Here is a 15,725-nt window from a genome sequence, read left to right on the forward strand (position 1 = left end):
GGGCTGATAGAGGAGCTGGGGCTATTCTCCTTAGAAGCTAAGAAGCGTGAAGGGATTTGATGGAGGTGCATAAAAGTTTGAGGAATTTAATTAGAATAAAAGGAAACTTTTCTCCAGCTGAAGGAGCAACAACCAGATGATCCAGATTTAACTTAAATCAAATTGATTGGCAAAAGTCCCAGAGGGAAAACTTAGCCCGAACTACCCCCTGGACTAGGTTCAGAATGGCAGTAAAAATCCTTCCTCAAAATTTGTTATTAGCTTTACTCAGTAATGTTAACAAACACTGCAGTTATTACAACTAAAAAATCTGGGCTATTCTGATTTCAGTAGAGACTCTATTTTCCTCTGCTACATCCCCATAACCAAGAGACCTGAATGGTTATTAGGTTAATACACCCTTTTGCACATTACACATGATCACCTCTGTGTCAAATAAATGTAAGTACTATTCGCAGATAAGGTGCATCAGCAAGTAACCTTTGGACAGGATCCAATAACACCAAATAAGTTTGAACATAATAGGGATCCCTTTTTGTGATTAGAAAATCTTGAGTTTGATTTTTGTACTGATACATAAAACGTGGGCTTAAAATTAGAAATGTATTAATGGTAACTACAGTTAATCTTCCTGGAAGGAGAATGACTGACTGATAGGGAATAAGTGGATGCAGATCATGCAAAATGATATTGACAAATTAAGGGATGGCAAAAGAAATTCAAAAGTCACACGACACCAGGCTATAGTCCAATTGGTTTATTTGAAATTATAAGCTTTTGGAGCACCGCTCCTTCATCAGGTAAAAAGACTTAAACCTGATGAAGGAGCAGTGCTCCGAAAGCTTGTGATTTCAAATAAACCCTGTTGGACTATAACCCGGTGTCATGTGACCTTTGGTTTTGTCCACTCCAGTCCAACACCGACACCTCCACATCAAAAGAAATTCAATGTGAGAAAAATATGAAGCTCTCCACAAGAAATCAATGCAGTACAAATAATGGGGCTGATGGGAAAAACAGGGTTGAGGTGAACTATCAAAATACCAGTTAAAAATTGAAACAAAAATACAATAGCGTAACACAAATGCTAGCACAGTCTAAGTAAATTTTCAAATCATGTATTTTAATGAAATAATACAGTAAATTTAACACTTTAACACTAAAATCACTGACTGCAAGCACTGTACCTTTCACAACACTCTTCACCAGAAAGTGCACAAACCGATTGACCACGTGATGCCGACATGGAGCCCAGTCCTCTACACAGTGACACCTATTGTCCAGGGATGGAATCGCATAACAGCGAATGGAACTTCGCTTTATTTACAAAAATGTTTGCAAGCCACAAATCGCGTTACAACCAAATAGTGTTTAAGAAATGTGCATTATAGGAGAACTACCTGTATTTTGAAAAAAATGAGAAACTAAAAACTTGGGAGGAGGAAAAAGATGTGTTTCTTTACACAAATTAGTAAATGTTATTGCGTAGGTTTAAAAAAAGGCTGATGAAATATTGGTCTTGATCTGAAGGCAACTTGAAAACAACTGGGAAGGAGTTATGGGAGCAGTGACCAATGCTGCAGGATCATCACTGAACCATGGAGTGAGGTTAAATGAGACAGACTTAGAGGGGCCAGTCAGGAAGTGCAGTTAGTTTTAGGGGCAAGTAGGATTTTTCACACATGGCTGGCCCATGTGCCTGATGGGTATGTCCATTAGTCATAGATTCTCCAAGTGAGAGAGACCACCTCTCACAATACCATGGGTATAACTGTGAGGATTCTCCCAATGGGTCGCCCACATGATCCCACCCCTTCTACTGATCATGTACCTGCAGCAGTGTGATGAGGTCCCAAAGGAATCTGGAATGATGAAGGGCTTATGCCCAAAATGTCAATTCTCCTGCTTCTTAGGTGCTGCCTGACCTGTGTTTTTCCAGCACCACACTCTTGACTTTGATCTCCAGCATTTGCAGTCCTCACTTTCTCCAAAGTTGGCTTCCAGGCAGGAAGACCACCCTTGATTCTTCTGCCCCAGATTTAATGGGGGTGGCAGCAAAGTTTATAAAGTCAAACTTGTTCCATCCAACACCAACTCAGGATTAAAATTCTCCTCTGGGTTGGAGGGGCTCAAGCTAGATTGAAAAATGAAATATCGTCTGTGATGTTTAAAATGATGGACAGATTCAACAAGGTGAATAAATGGAAAAAAAACCCTCTGGCCCTGGAATTAGAAGAGAGTATAATTATAAAATTAGAGCCCAATTGCTGAGAAGTACTAGCAGAGAGCACTTTTTCTGATGAAGTATTGTCTTGGAACTCCAAGTCCACAGCACTGTGATTGCTGTGTTCTTTGAAGACTGAAATCAATAAATTTTTGATCAGTGAGTAGTTAAAGCATATGGAGTGCCGAATGGAGGTGAATGGGGTTTGGATTGACCTCATAAATTGAATTCCAGAACAGGATGACTCAATTGAGATTAGTGTCCACAATATTCTGTGACTAAATAGGCAACTCATAAATTTATTGCATTTAACATGCAAATAGGGCCTGACTATGTATGGTTAAACAAGATGGTTACATCAAATGCTATTCACAAATAACATTTGGCAACTTTTGTCAGATTGTTTTCCAATGCTAAAATATTCACATTCAGCTGTGATTTGTATGCTTCTTTGTTTCTGCTTCTGTAATTTCTAATTTGTAACATGCTTTGCATCTGGTACTCAAATTTAGAACAAAAACAGTCCCCTTGAAAGTCCCCAAACAACCTTATACCACTAAAGCCTCCCAAAGTTTTGATCAAATTAAATATGAATCACTTTTTTTAAACCTCTTTCATACTGGTATACTACATTAACAACAATAAAGTAGAAGTACGTTAAGGTTAGCCACACTTTTCACATGGGGTGCCTTGCATGTTGGAGGACAAGGGTGGGTTTGTGTCCAGCTCAAATTCAGTGGTTTTTGTCAAGTTCATCCTGAGCAGTTCTGTGTTGCGGGAATCTATGCTCTACAGTTTGTTTCTCGGAATGCATACCAAGACAAACATCAATTGCACCGGGGAGATCCATCAACTTGGCAAAAGATACTCTTTGGTCTACCTGAAACTTGTCTGTCTTCCAGTGCAAAGAGTTGACCCTGACTGAGCTTTGCAGACTGGAACATTGCAAGATACAGGACTACATGTTGAGGGATGCACTATAGCTTAGCACAGCTGCCGCCAAGACGGACTGGGGAAAAACCACAGCCTTTCTACCAGAATATAAAGAGGGCCCAATTCAGTTTCAAACTCCCCTCAATGCCTTAAAGGGGAGTGTCACTGGTTTTCTGTCAGGATTGAGAAAATGCCTTTTTGTTGCAACTGGATTGAAGCTTTAATGAAAAACATCGAATTTCATTGTATTTATTCAGCAAAGTCTGTACAGAACAGTTTTGGAACTTTGAACATACTTTATTTATAAATAATCTATGACTTTTTTTTGCAATAAAAGAGTTTTACTCACTCACATAATTGCCCAACTTCCACCCCCACCCTGGTTACTCAATAACTCACCCCAAACCTGACTCGCCACCCTGACTCCTCCCACTTTCCTGCTTGCCTATCAGACGCTCAAATCCCAATCCCTGTGGGCCGGTCATTCACCACCTCCCCATGCTAGAGTGTCAATGTCTTCTTGGTACCATCCCACTCCCAGCCTCATACTCTGCTGCTTCTGGTCTAAGGCAAGGTGAAAATCAGTCCTGTACTGCTGTTTGCTGCTCCTCCGAACAAAATATTTTGCTCCCTGAATTTCTGCTGAGGCAAAAGTCAATGCAAGAAAGACTGACCTTGATTGGAAGAGCAGAATCTTACGAAGTTTTCCAATTGCACTTAACCGTATGCTGAGCGTTGTTTTTTCAGGTTGCAGCAACCCCTGTGATGGACCACAAAGTTGTCCAGTTGCATAAATGTGTGCTACAGGAACCCAAATTGTTGTTAACATGACAAATGTTTAATGCAGATAGGGTCCTCTCTGCTGAACAGTTTAGTGGAGAGGGATGGAAAGATAAGCGAAGAAGCAAATAGAAACAAACATTTTCATCTGATTTTTGCAGCTATGTTTATAGCAATGATGCCTGGCATTGCTTTGGGGTTTTGAGCTCATAATTTACCAGGATTAATACAAAATCTCAATTTTTCAATGATAGAAGGATCATCGTTCTCAATCAAATCATATTTTATCAGATAAAAGAACCAAAGAACTGAGGATGCTGGAAATCAGAAAGAAAAACAGAAATTGCTGGAGAAACTCAGCAAGTCTGGCAATTTCTGTGGAGAGAGGGTAGAGTTAACGTTTCTGGCCCAGTGACCCATCTTTTAGAATTGTAACTGAAGAACAGTCACTGGGCCTAAAATGCTGACTCTACTCTAAAATGCTGACTCTACTCTCTCTCTCTCTCTCTACGGATGCTGCCTGACCTGCTGAGGTTTTCCAGCAAATTCTGTTTTTATTTAATCTTTCGTGAGATTTCATTTTAATTTGTTTTCAAACTGAATGACGCTCCTTTGCCAGTGCGAGGAGAAACTCAAGAACAATAAAAGGTGCTCCTAGCTCCCCAACAATCTTCTCAAGATAGAAAGTAGTTCAGTTAGAGGCACTTTCACCTCATCTCTTGCCTGTCCCTCAGCACAGGGATTGTGCCAACACAACCCAATAATGGTAAGACTGGGATTAGCATCTCGTAATCACTGATAAACTAGAGATTCCTGGCATCTCAGTGAAGAACCCTGAGCCCTTGCTTGTACTGTGTTTGGAATTTGATACCATGCAATAAATGTGCAGAATTACATAACAGCTTGCACCTAGGAATGTTGGTGCTAATTGTTTTATCCTCCCACAGAGGATACTGAAGCCAACCTAAGTGTCTTTACTGCCAGCTGCACTGGGTTTAGTTAACTTGGACAGAGAATTGAAACCTATTTCTTTCTGGTTTTAGTTAAACTAAAGGAACCAGAAAATGAGGCAAAAATCTGACAATCTTCAATGCAGCAGCGATAAATTACTGAAGATTAAAGACCTTCTTTAGGTAGCCTCAGACATCATTGTACTCATTTACAGTTAATGGCCTACTGAGCATGTACTTTGGAGACACAGGAATGATGTTCAAGTTTGCGACCCAGTGCAGTAACACGGTCCACACACTCATTGTAGAATTCATAGGAGCTTCTTTCATTGAAATCAGTGGGATGAAAACTAGACCAAGTAAAATTTCAAGACCTTTTACAATGTTAGCTGAACACCTTATTAGTTGTCCTTTAAAACTCTACTTTCCAGGATTCATTTATTGATGGCTATAACCTTGTTACTTGTGTATTAGGAACATGCACCTTTCAGCTATCAGTTCATACTGTGTAGCAGTGTAGTAGATTAAACTATCTGAGCAGGCCCGAGGTGAGTACGGCTTACAAAGATGTTCATGTTAGGAGGGCCAGCATGGTGGATTTACAGCTACATGGTGGATCACTACAAGGTGGCCAGCTGTCAAACTGTGAGAGTTTCATTAAGAGTATTAACATCTGGAACTCAATTTCTTTATTACTATAGCCCTATTTATACCAGAAAATAAAGCAGAACCTGGTTCAAACTTGTTTAGGGAACTGAATCTCCAACTTAACTGCCATTCTAATCCTTCAGAAGATTTAAGTGGCTATGACATCTTCAAAAACGAGACATCCTTATGTGAATGTATGGTATGTATTTTGTAAAGAAATACAATCTTGCATTAAAATGGATGCAATAACTCTTATCAAATTGTTATCCTCATGGATTCATCTGCTGTTGGAACTAGACCATGCTTTTTTTCCCAGAAGAATCAGCAGACCTTTCAAGGTTCAATGATGATGGATTCCCCTGATATGTGAATAGTTCACGCCATCTGACCAAAAACCTGACCGAATTCAAGCTAATGGCTGAGACAGATAAAAGTTAATTATCTGAATAAAAAGACAGCGGATGAGATTGTGTTCTAGACCTGGGGCAACCCAATGCCTGATAGGAAGCAACATTTGAAATTTTGGCACAGAAGCCATTTTTATGTTTTCAATCCAGAAGTTTGGTTGTGAGAAAGCATTGCAGGTTGAGACCGCAGGGACATCACCGAAACACCAAACCGTGAGAAAGAGGGCAGTATCCAGAACTGTTCTATTAAACCGGTGTTGAAAAGGCATAATCTGCGGTGCCATAAAAACAAAGGAAAAAGAGCAAACACTCACGCCCAGGATCTGTTCTGCTCAGTTACCCTACATGAGCAACATCCAACTAGTCAACTACAGAGACTACTGAATCTGATTTCAAGTTTTTAACTTCTTCACTTCAGAAAGAGAATCTTCAAGCAAGCCAGATCTGCAATAAGTCAGAGATCATTGTCAATGGGGGAAGACAGTGACTAGGCTATTAATCCAGAAGCTGCACTAATGTCGGGGGACCCGGGTTTGAATCCTGCCATGGCAGATGATGGAATTTAAATCCCACAAAAATAAATTTGAAATAAAAATCTGCTGATGACCTTGAAACCATTGTTGGAAAAACCCATCTGGATCACTAATAATCTTCAGGGAAGGAAACTGCCATCCTTACCTGGTCTGGCCTACATGTAACTCCAGACTCCCAGCAATGTTACCCTCTGAAATGGCCTAACAAGCCATTCAGTTGTATCAGTCACTACAGCGTCTCAATTCTTCTTCATAAAAGTATTGAAACGATATAAGTTAGATTATGTTGGTATCTTTCAACAATGGTTTTGTAATAAAGTTAATTGGGCAATAAACTAGCTTCTAATTTTGATTAGAGCATAATTGTGCAAGTTATTTTAAATCTAAACATCAGAAACTAAAAGAAAATTACATCATGCTTATACAAATTCTCAGTTGACACATAGACCTGAGGACTTGCTGGCGTGATGACAATATGCAAGAAACAAGGTCACATAGCACTGTCGGAACTGAAAAGTTGCTTTCCTATTCTCATACTTCTACTGGCAACATTGAATGGCAGGCCAAGTGTCTTGCATGCAGAACTGAAGAGATCAAGGGTAGCGTGAACATCTGAGCCACAACACTATAGTCATTCACATAACCACCAGTTTCTGTCTTTGCAATTCTCAGGTGGTCAGCATTCCATTGGAAAGCAAAGAAAATGCTACAAAGACAGTCTGAAACTCTCATTGAAATGCAGTAGCTTTGGAAAAATGGTGACAACACACTTCAAATACACATGCCTGAAGGATACAGTGGAGTGGCAGCAAAAAAGTAATGAAAAGGAAACAAATCCTGTACTCCACATCCCACCATCTCATGCCAAAATATTTCCAGGTCAAAACTAAGCTTGTTTGATCACATGAAGATCGATAGCAGATACACGTGCTCTCGAGTAAACCTGTCCTTCAAAATCCACGGACACCCACTATCGCTTACAAATCTACTGCCTTTTTGTTTAGCTCATCCTCTCCTTTTTTAAAAGTAAAATATTCCTTTCCCATTGCAGAAGAAGGATAAAGATTGTAGGAAAAGGGCAACAATCTTATGTTAGTGAGATTAATAAATACATCGAGATGTACAGCAAGGAATCAGACCCTTCAGTCCAACTCATCCATACCGACAGATATCCTAAATTAATCTAGTCCCATTTGCCAGCACTTGGCCTATATCCCTCTAAACCCTCACTACTCATATACCCATCCAGATGCCTTTTAAGTGTTGTAAATGTACCAGCCTTCACTACTACTTCTCCTAGCTCTTTCCATACACACATCACGCTCAGTGTGAAAAAGTTGCCCCTTAGATCCCTTTTAAATCTTTTCCCTCTCACCCTAAACCAATGCCCTCTAGTCTTGGACTCTGCTACCTCAGGGGAAAAGACCTTGTCTGTATACCCTGTCCACGTCCCTCATGATTTTATAAACCTCTATAAGGTCACCCCTCATTCTCTAATACTCCAAGGAAAATAGCCCAATTCAATTCAGCCTCTCCCTAAAGGTCAAACCCTCCAATCCTGGAAACCTCTTTTGTAGCTCTTTTCTGAACCCTTTCAAGTTTCACAACATGCTTCCTATAGCAGGGAGACCAGAGTTGTATGCAGTATTCCAATATTGATCTAACCAATGTCCTGTATAGCCACAACATGACCTCCCAACTGTTCTATTCAATGCACTGATGAATAAAGGCAAGCATACCAAATGTTGCCTTCACTATCCTATCTACTTGTGATTCCACTTTCAAGGAACTATGAACCTGCACTCCAAGGTCTTTCTCTTTCAGCAACACTCCCCAGAACCGAACCACTAAGTGTGTAAGTACTGCCCTGATTTGCCTTTCAAAAATGCAGCACCTCCCATATATCTAAATTAATCTCCATCTGCCATTCCACAGCCCATTAGCCCATCTGGTCAACATCTCATTGTACTCTTGAGATAATGTTTGTCACTGCCCACTATATCTCCAATTTTAGTGTCATCTGCAAACCTACTAACCATGTCTCCTCTGTTCACATCCAAATCATTTATACAAATAACGAAAAGTAGTGGATCCAGCACTGATCCTTGTGGCACATCACTGGGTATAGACCTCTCATCTGAAAACCCTTCACCACCACCCTCAACTTTCTACCTTCAAGCCAGTTCTGTATCCAAATGCCTAGTTCTCCCTTTATTCCATGTGATCTAACCTTGCTAGCCAGTCTCCTATGAGGAACCTTGTTGAATGCCTTACTGAAGTCCATAGAGACAGTCCACTGCTCTCTCCTCACAAATCCCCTTGGCCACTTCAAAAAAATTCATTCAAGTTAGTGAGACACTATTTCTCATGCACAAAGCCATGTTGACTCTCCCTAATCAGTCCGTGTCTTTCCAAATACATGTAAATCCAGTCCCTCCGGAATTCCTCCAACAACTTGTCCTTCCCCTGATGATAAGCTGACTGGTCTGTAGTTCCCTGACTTTTCCTTAGCACCTTTCTTAAGTAGAGGCACCATGTTAGCCAACTTCCAGAATTCTGGTACCTCACCTGTGGCTATCGCTAATACAGATATCTCCGTAAGAGGCCCAGCAATTGTTTCCCAAAAGAATTCTAGAGTACACCTGATCAGATTTCAGTGATTTATCCACCTTTATGCATTTTAGGATGTGCAACACGACCACCTGTGTTACATAGACATTTTTCAAGATGATGTTATTTATTTCACCACATTCTATATCTTCCATATCCTTCTGCTCAGTAAACACTGATGCAATTTTAGTATCTCACCAACCCCCCCCCCCCCCCCCCCCCCCCGCCCTCCACATCTCCTGCTGTTCCACATATAGGCTGCCTTGCTCATCTTTAAGAAGCCCTATTCTCTCTCTAGTCACACTTTTGTCCTTTAATGTATTTGTAGAATTTTGTGTATTTCAAAGTGACTACCTATGTGGAAATGTACGTGAAAGATAAAGTTGACAATAGGATAGCAAGGTCAAAGGCTACAGATTGCCAATGTGGTATGGCTGATTAACTATAAATATTTGTATTTGTTACGTACAACAGGTTTATTGCCTGATTACAGTAATATTGCGCAACACCTTCTGCAGTGCAAGTTTGAAATTGCTTAAACTAATCATTTGCTCCAGCAGAATTGCTTGGTCTATTTATAATGGTTTCTCTACCATAAAAATTTCTTTATTTTTTGCTTTGTACTGCATGGAGAAAGACTGGATTGTTTACAACTATATTCATAGGGGTTTAGAAGAATGAGGGGAATCTCATAGAAACCTATATAATTCTAAGAGGAGGAGAGAAGGTAGATGCAGGACGGATATTCCTGATGACCAGAGAGTCCAGAGCCTAGGGTCACACTCTAAGGATACAAATTAGGCCACTTTTAGCCCTGAGATGAAGAGAGATGTCTTCACCCAGAGAGTGGTGAGCCTGTGGAATTCTGCCTCACAACAGCAATTGAGGTTAAAACATTGAAGGTTTTCAGGAAGGAGTTAGATATCATGTTTAGGGCTAAAAGGATCAAAAGGTCCGTGGAGAATGCAAGAATAAAGTACTAAGTTGGATGATTGGCTCATATTGAATGGCAGAGCAGGCTCGAAGAGCCGAATGGCCTACTCCTGGTCCTATTGTTAATGTTTCTATCTTTTTAATGCATACTTGGTGGAGGAATCGTTAATGTGTATTGTATTAAATCACTGAAACAACAAAATTTGAAACAATATGTCCTTTTTAAAAATTATCTTGATTCTAAAACAAAAGTAAAACTTTAGAAAAATATTTGTTTTACTAAGTGAGGCCTGCACTTTTGTTCTAATTGACTCTCCAGCTTGTATCCATGTTTAATTCAGTTTGTGTGCAAGGAGCAAAGTATTCTTTTCACAGCATTGAAAGAGCAGAGCAGAAGATGAAATAAGTTTGGCACAGGGTCCCCGATCCCAGCACAGTTAGTGCCCCAGGCCTCACGTACTAGGTCTTGATATACCCCCTCCCCTGCCCTTGTTATTAAATGCTGTAAAAAGAACATTTTAGTGCTTCACAGCAGAGTCATAAAGCAGCGATTGCATAAGGTGATTTTGGGGCAGAATCCCAAAAGCTTCATCTAAGGCAGTTTCAGAGTTGTCTTCAAGGAAAAGATGATTGGACATATTCATGAAGGGAGTACTCCACTTTCAGACCTAGGCAGCTGAAAGCATACAATACTGAGAATGGCCAAGAGGTCAAGATCTAAGACACATAAATATCTCAGGAAAACGTGAGGGCTGCAGGTGCTGGAGATCAGAGTCAAGAGTGTGTTACTAGATGTTGCCTGACCTGCTGTACTTTCCCAGCAACACACTCTCGACATAGGTGTCTCAGAGTCTTGCAGGATGGGAGGAGATTTGAATGGAGGCAATTAGGCAGATTCAGAGAGAATTGAAAATTAAGGTGAGATTTTTAATAACAACATATTATTCAATTGAGGGCTAATAAGCACGATGTGAGAAAGGATTTGGACTGTAGTTTTGAATTGCTGGTTTATGGACAGTACAGGATGGGAGCACAGCCCCAGGAAGAATGAACAGTCAAGGTATAAGTATTTTAGCAACAAGGAAGCTGGAGAAGAGCAAGATTGGGAAATGTTATAGAGATGGAAATAGGAAGTCTGAGTTCAGGCGTGTCTCTGTGGCCTAAAGTTCATTTCAGGAATAAGTGTGACACAAAGGTTGTGAATGGTCTAGTTCAGACTCTCAGCCTCAGTGCTAGGGAATGGAGTTTGGAGTAGGAGCTGAAAATAATGGCTTCCGTTTCCCATTAATTCATGGAAGAAAATATAGGCTTGACTGGGTATTGTCAGCATACATGTGAAAGCTAACACGGAGTTTTCAGATAATGTTGCTGGCAGGCAGCATGTAAATGAGAAGTAAGAGAGGCTGAGAATATACCTTCAGGAGACAGAGTTAAATGAGGTGAGCACAGGAACATAGAACATAGAAAAGTACAGCACAGAACAGGCCCTTAGACGCACGATGTTGTGCCGAGACTTAATCCTAATGTAAAATAGAGTAACTTAACCTACGCACCCCTCAACTCACTGCTATCCATGTACATGTCCAGCAGTCACTTAAATGTCCCCAAAGACTTCGCTTCCACCACCTCAGCTGGCAACGCATTCCATGCATTCACAATTCTGTGTAAAGAACCCACCTCTGATATCTCCTCTATACCTTCCTCCTAATATCTTCAAACTCTCATACCAGTCAATCCTGCCCTGTGGAAAAGTCTCTGGCTATTGACTCTATCTATTCCTCTCATTATTTTGTACAACCACAAATGAATCTAACCAGGTGGTGAAACCTTGCCCAACTGGATGATGGTGGAAGTGGGATGGAGGAAGACGGTACGGTTAAATTTGCCAAAAGCTGATTACAGTTTGAAGAGGAAGTGGAAGGATTGTTTACCTTTGTTCTAATCTCACAGAACAAAATTTGATGAATTACTGACTTTTGGCCAACCATTTCAGTACTGCAGCAGAGAAAGCCACTGAATTGGAGGGATTCGAACCTGGAGTTTAGAGAAAGATGAGCATGGGTAAGAGAGGCAACAACACATTTAAGAACTTTTCAAAAGAACGGCAAGCTGGAAAAGAAGATGGTGTAATGGAATGGGGGTGTGAGCTATAAAGCTCTTTTACATAAACTCTTAAATTCCAAGTTCTAAATTTATAACAAAGGGGTCCACAGTTGTCCATGACCTAAAGAGGTACATGTAACAAATAATTATGAATGAATCGAATTTATTCAGCACAATTTTATAAATAGTTCACACAGTGCAGAGAACATGGACATTTTACATCTTAAAAGACCAAGATTCCTAGAACGTTGAAAGATTAGGCAATGCCTTTTGCCTCCTCTCTCTGAAGTGATGTCATATTGAACTGTAACTCAGAAAAGATATATCATGGAACCATAGCAAAATTATGCTACAAAAATGTCCAAGCGTTCCCAATCTTTCATTACTCATTCGGAAGTATAATTATTCCTTATTAGGAAATTGTATAAATTGACTCATTCAAATGTCACCCCAGCTTTGTAACTCGAATCTTATAGGAATCAAATGTCCACTTCTTACTCCATAGATCCTAGGAACTAACATTTCATTGTGTGAGCAAGTGCTGCATCCTTTGTAAATATAAAGTTTATATAAATTATTAAACATCTTCTTACCAATCACACCAAAATTGGTGGTGTAATGGACAACGGAGAAGGTTACCTCCGAGTACAATGGGATCTTGGTCAGATGGCCCAATGGGCTGAGAAGTGGCAGATGGAGTTTAATTTTGATAAAAGTGAGATGCTGCATTTTGGAAAGACAAATCAGGGCAACTTATACACTTGATGATAAGGTCTTGGGAAGTATTGCTGAACAAAGAGACCCTGGAGTACAGGTTCATAGTTCCTTGAAAGTGGAATCACAGATAGATAGGATAGTGAAGGCAGCATTTGGTATGCTTTGGTGTATTGATCAGAGCATTGAATATAGGAGTTGGAAGGTCATGTTGTACAGGACATTAGTTAGGCCAGTTTTGGAATATTGTATGTAGTTTTGATCTTCCTCATTTAGGCAGGACGTTGTGAAACTTGAAAGGGTTCAAAAAATATTTACAAGGATGTCATAGAGTCATAGAGTTGTACAGCAAGAAGGCATTGGTATGCTTTCTTTTATTGGTCAGAGTATTGAGTACAGGAGTTGGGAGGTTATCTTGCAGAGCTACAGTACATTGGTTAGGCCACTGTTGGAATATTGCGTGCAATTCTGGTCTCCTCCCTACTGGAAAGACGTTGTGAAACTTGAAAAGGTTCAGAAAAGATTTACAAGGATGTTGCCAGGGTTGGAGGATTTGAGCTGTAGGGAGAGGCTGAACAGGCTGGGGCTGTTTTCCCTGGAGTGTCAGGGGTTGAGAGGTGACCTTCTAGAGGTTTATAAGATCATGAGGGGCATGGATAGGGTAAATAGACAAAGTCTTTTCCCTTGGATGTGTGGAGTTCAGAACTAGAGGGCATAGGTTTAGGGTGAGAGATGTTGTCAGGATTCGAGGGTCTGAGCTATAGTGAGATGCTGAATAGGCTGGGACTGTTTTCCCTGGAGCATCAGATGCTGAGGGGTGACCTTTGAGGTTTATAAAATCATGTGGGACATGGACAGGGTAAATAGACAAGGTTTTTTCCCTGGGTGGGGGCGTCCAGAACTAGACTGCGTAGGTTTTGGATAAGAGGGGAAAAGTTTAAATGGGACTTAGGGGAAACCTTTTCACACAGAGGGTGATGTGTGTCTGAAATGAGTTGCCAGAGGAAGTGGTGGAGGCTGTTACAATTGTAACATTTAAGAAGCATTTGGATGGGTATATGAATAGGAAGGGTTTGGAGGGATATGGATCGGGTGCTGGCAGGTGGGACTAGATTAGTTTCGAATATCTGGTCAGCATAGACGAGTTGGATCGAAGAATCTGTTTCTGTGCTGTATGACTCTTTGCCAAATATCATAAAATCATTTGGCTAACATTTGCAAGAAAATTAAGCAATGAAGAACAAATGTTTCCACAAAATATAAGGATATCGTTTTAAATTGTTTGTTCCTCGAATACAGTTAATCGACCAGCTTCTTGTTCAAAAAAAGGGATGTCAGTTCAGTACAAGCTATTCCGTTCAAATTTTTTACTCATTTATTTAAAGCTAACAAACACACTTTGAATTACCTCTAATACAATTAAAACCAATATGATGAGCAGGATCTTTCCAGCCCCTGAATCATGTGGGCTATGGTGGAAAATTTGAGAAGATCCTTCTTGACAGCTCCTCTCAATGTTGAGAACAAAAACGGTGCATTTCAAACCAAATCCCGGATGTTGAGATGAAATACTTGCTAGTGAATGGTGAGCAACCTATTAACAGGGATTATCTCCCATTATTATTCTCCTTATTCTTTGGCCTTGCCTCATGAACAGCAATGTCCCATTCTCCCACTTCCTGTTAACACAGTGAATTCCTGTCACGAAAGTCAGATTGGGTTCCCGGTGACTACTACTCGCTCCTCTGGATCGCCATCTTGGGCACCATCATCTCAGGACAGACACATGCACTTCACACCCACAGACTGTGTCATCTGACATGTGACAGCAACTTTCGCCATCATGGCATATCTCCGATCCACTTCCATACTTCAAAGCTACACTTTGATCGCACTGGCACCTTTCATCACAATGTTGCTGCTGGGACCAGGCTGCATCATCCTGAGGAGGGGGTAGTCTTGCAGTATACCCAGGCAGAATGTGCCACTTGATCCTAGCACTCTGTGTTCTGAACAACAGGAGCAGGCAAAGAGGGCATGTACTGGGTGCTTAGAGGTTACACAGAGTAGCAGTCGTCTGAGGAGGAAGATGAGGATGTTAAGCAGGTGGAATATCACATGATAGAACACAACAGCAACGAGTCAGACAGGAACTAATTGTCGATCAATGTGAACTGCATGTGGTGATTATTCATTGAGTGTAAAATTATTGGTGCTGGAAAGGTGAGCAAATCATTCTGTTCCGAGAGGCAAATGCAGCTTTTGATTAGATTAGATTAGATTTGGGAGATAGTGTGGAAACAGACCATTTGGCCCAACAAGTCCATGCCAACCCTCTGAAGAGTAACCCACCCAGGCCCATTTCCCTCTGACTAATGCAACTAACACTATGGGCGATTTAGCATAGCCAAACCACCTGACCTGTACTACTTTGAATTGGAGGAAACCAGAGCACCCGGAAGAAACCCAGGTGATTTCTGTTGCCTTTTGGTGTTGTTGAGTAAAAGTGAATTTTTTTGAAGTGATTGAAAGCTTTTCTATACTATCACATGTTCCCACCTTGTTCAAAGACAAGAAGCTGAACTAAAGTAGGACAATGGGAACAGAGTGGGTTGTAGCACTGGATATGGCTAACAACAGGTGAGCTGTGTGGCCTGATAGTTAAACAGTGATTGGGGTGGGAATGTACATTTATATGTATGAGATGGTATCAATGAGGAGAGATAATTTGTAGCTGCTGTGCAATTATGTTCATAGTGAAGGGCAATTCCAGAATATCAACACTTCACCAACTGCAGAGGGGATTTCCAAGGTGATACCAGTGGTAGAAATCTCCCAGGATATCTTGACGATGGTGAATATATCTGCCTGTGGTAAGTTCAGAGCGAGA

At 40.7% G+C, this 15,725-nt stretch overlaps 1 protein-coding gene across 7 annotated transcripts in view; it reads left to right on the forward strand.

The window, feature by feature from the left end:
* Nucleotides 1–15,725, forward strand: part of blnk (B cell linker) — a 205,908-nt gene that overhangs the window by 69,656 nt on the left and 120,527 nt on the right. The gene's annotated exons all lie outside the window — the stretch shown is intronic.

Source organism: Chiloscyllium punctatum, chromosome 38, assembly GCF_047496795.1.
Source record: "Chiloscyllium punctatum isolate Juve2018m chromosome 38, sChiPun1.3, whole genome shotgun sequence".
NCBI lineage: Eukaryota > Metazoa > Chordata > Chondrichthyes > Orectolobiformes > Hemiscylliidae > Chiloscyllium > Chiloscyllium punctatum.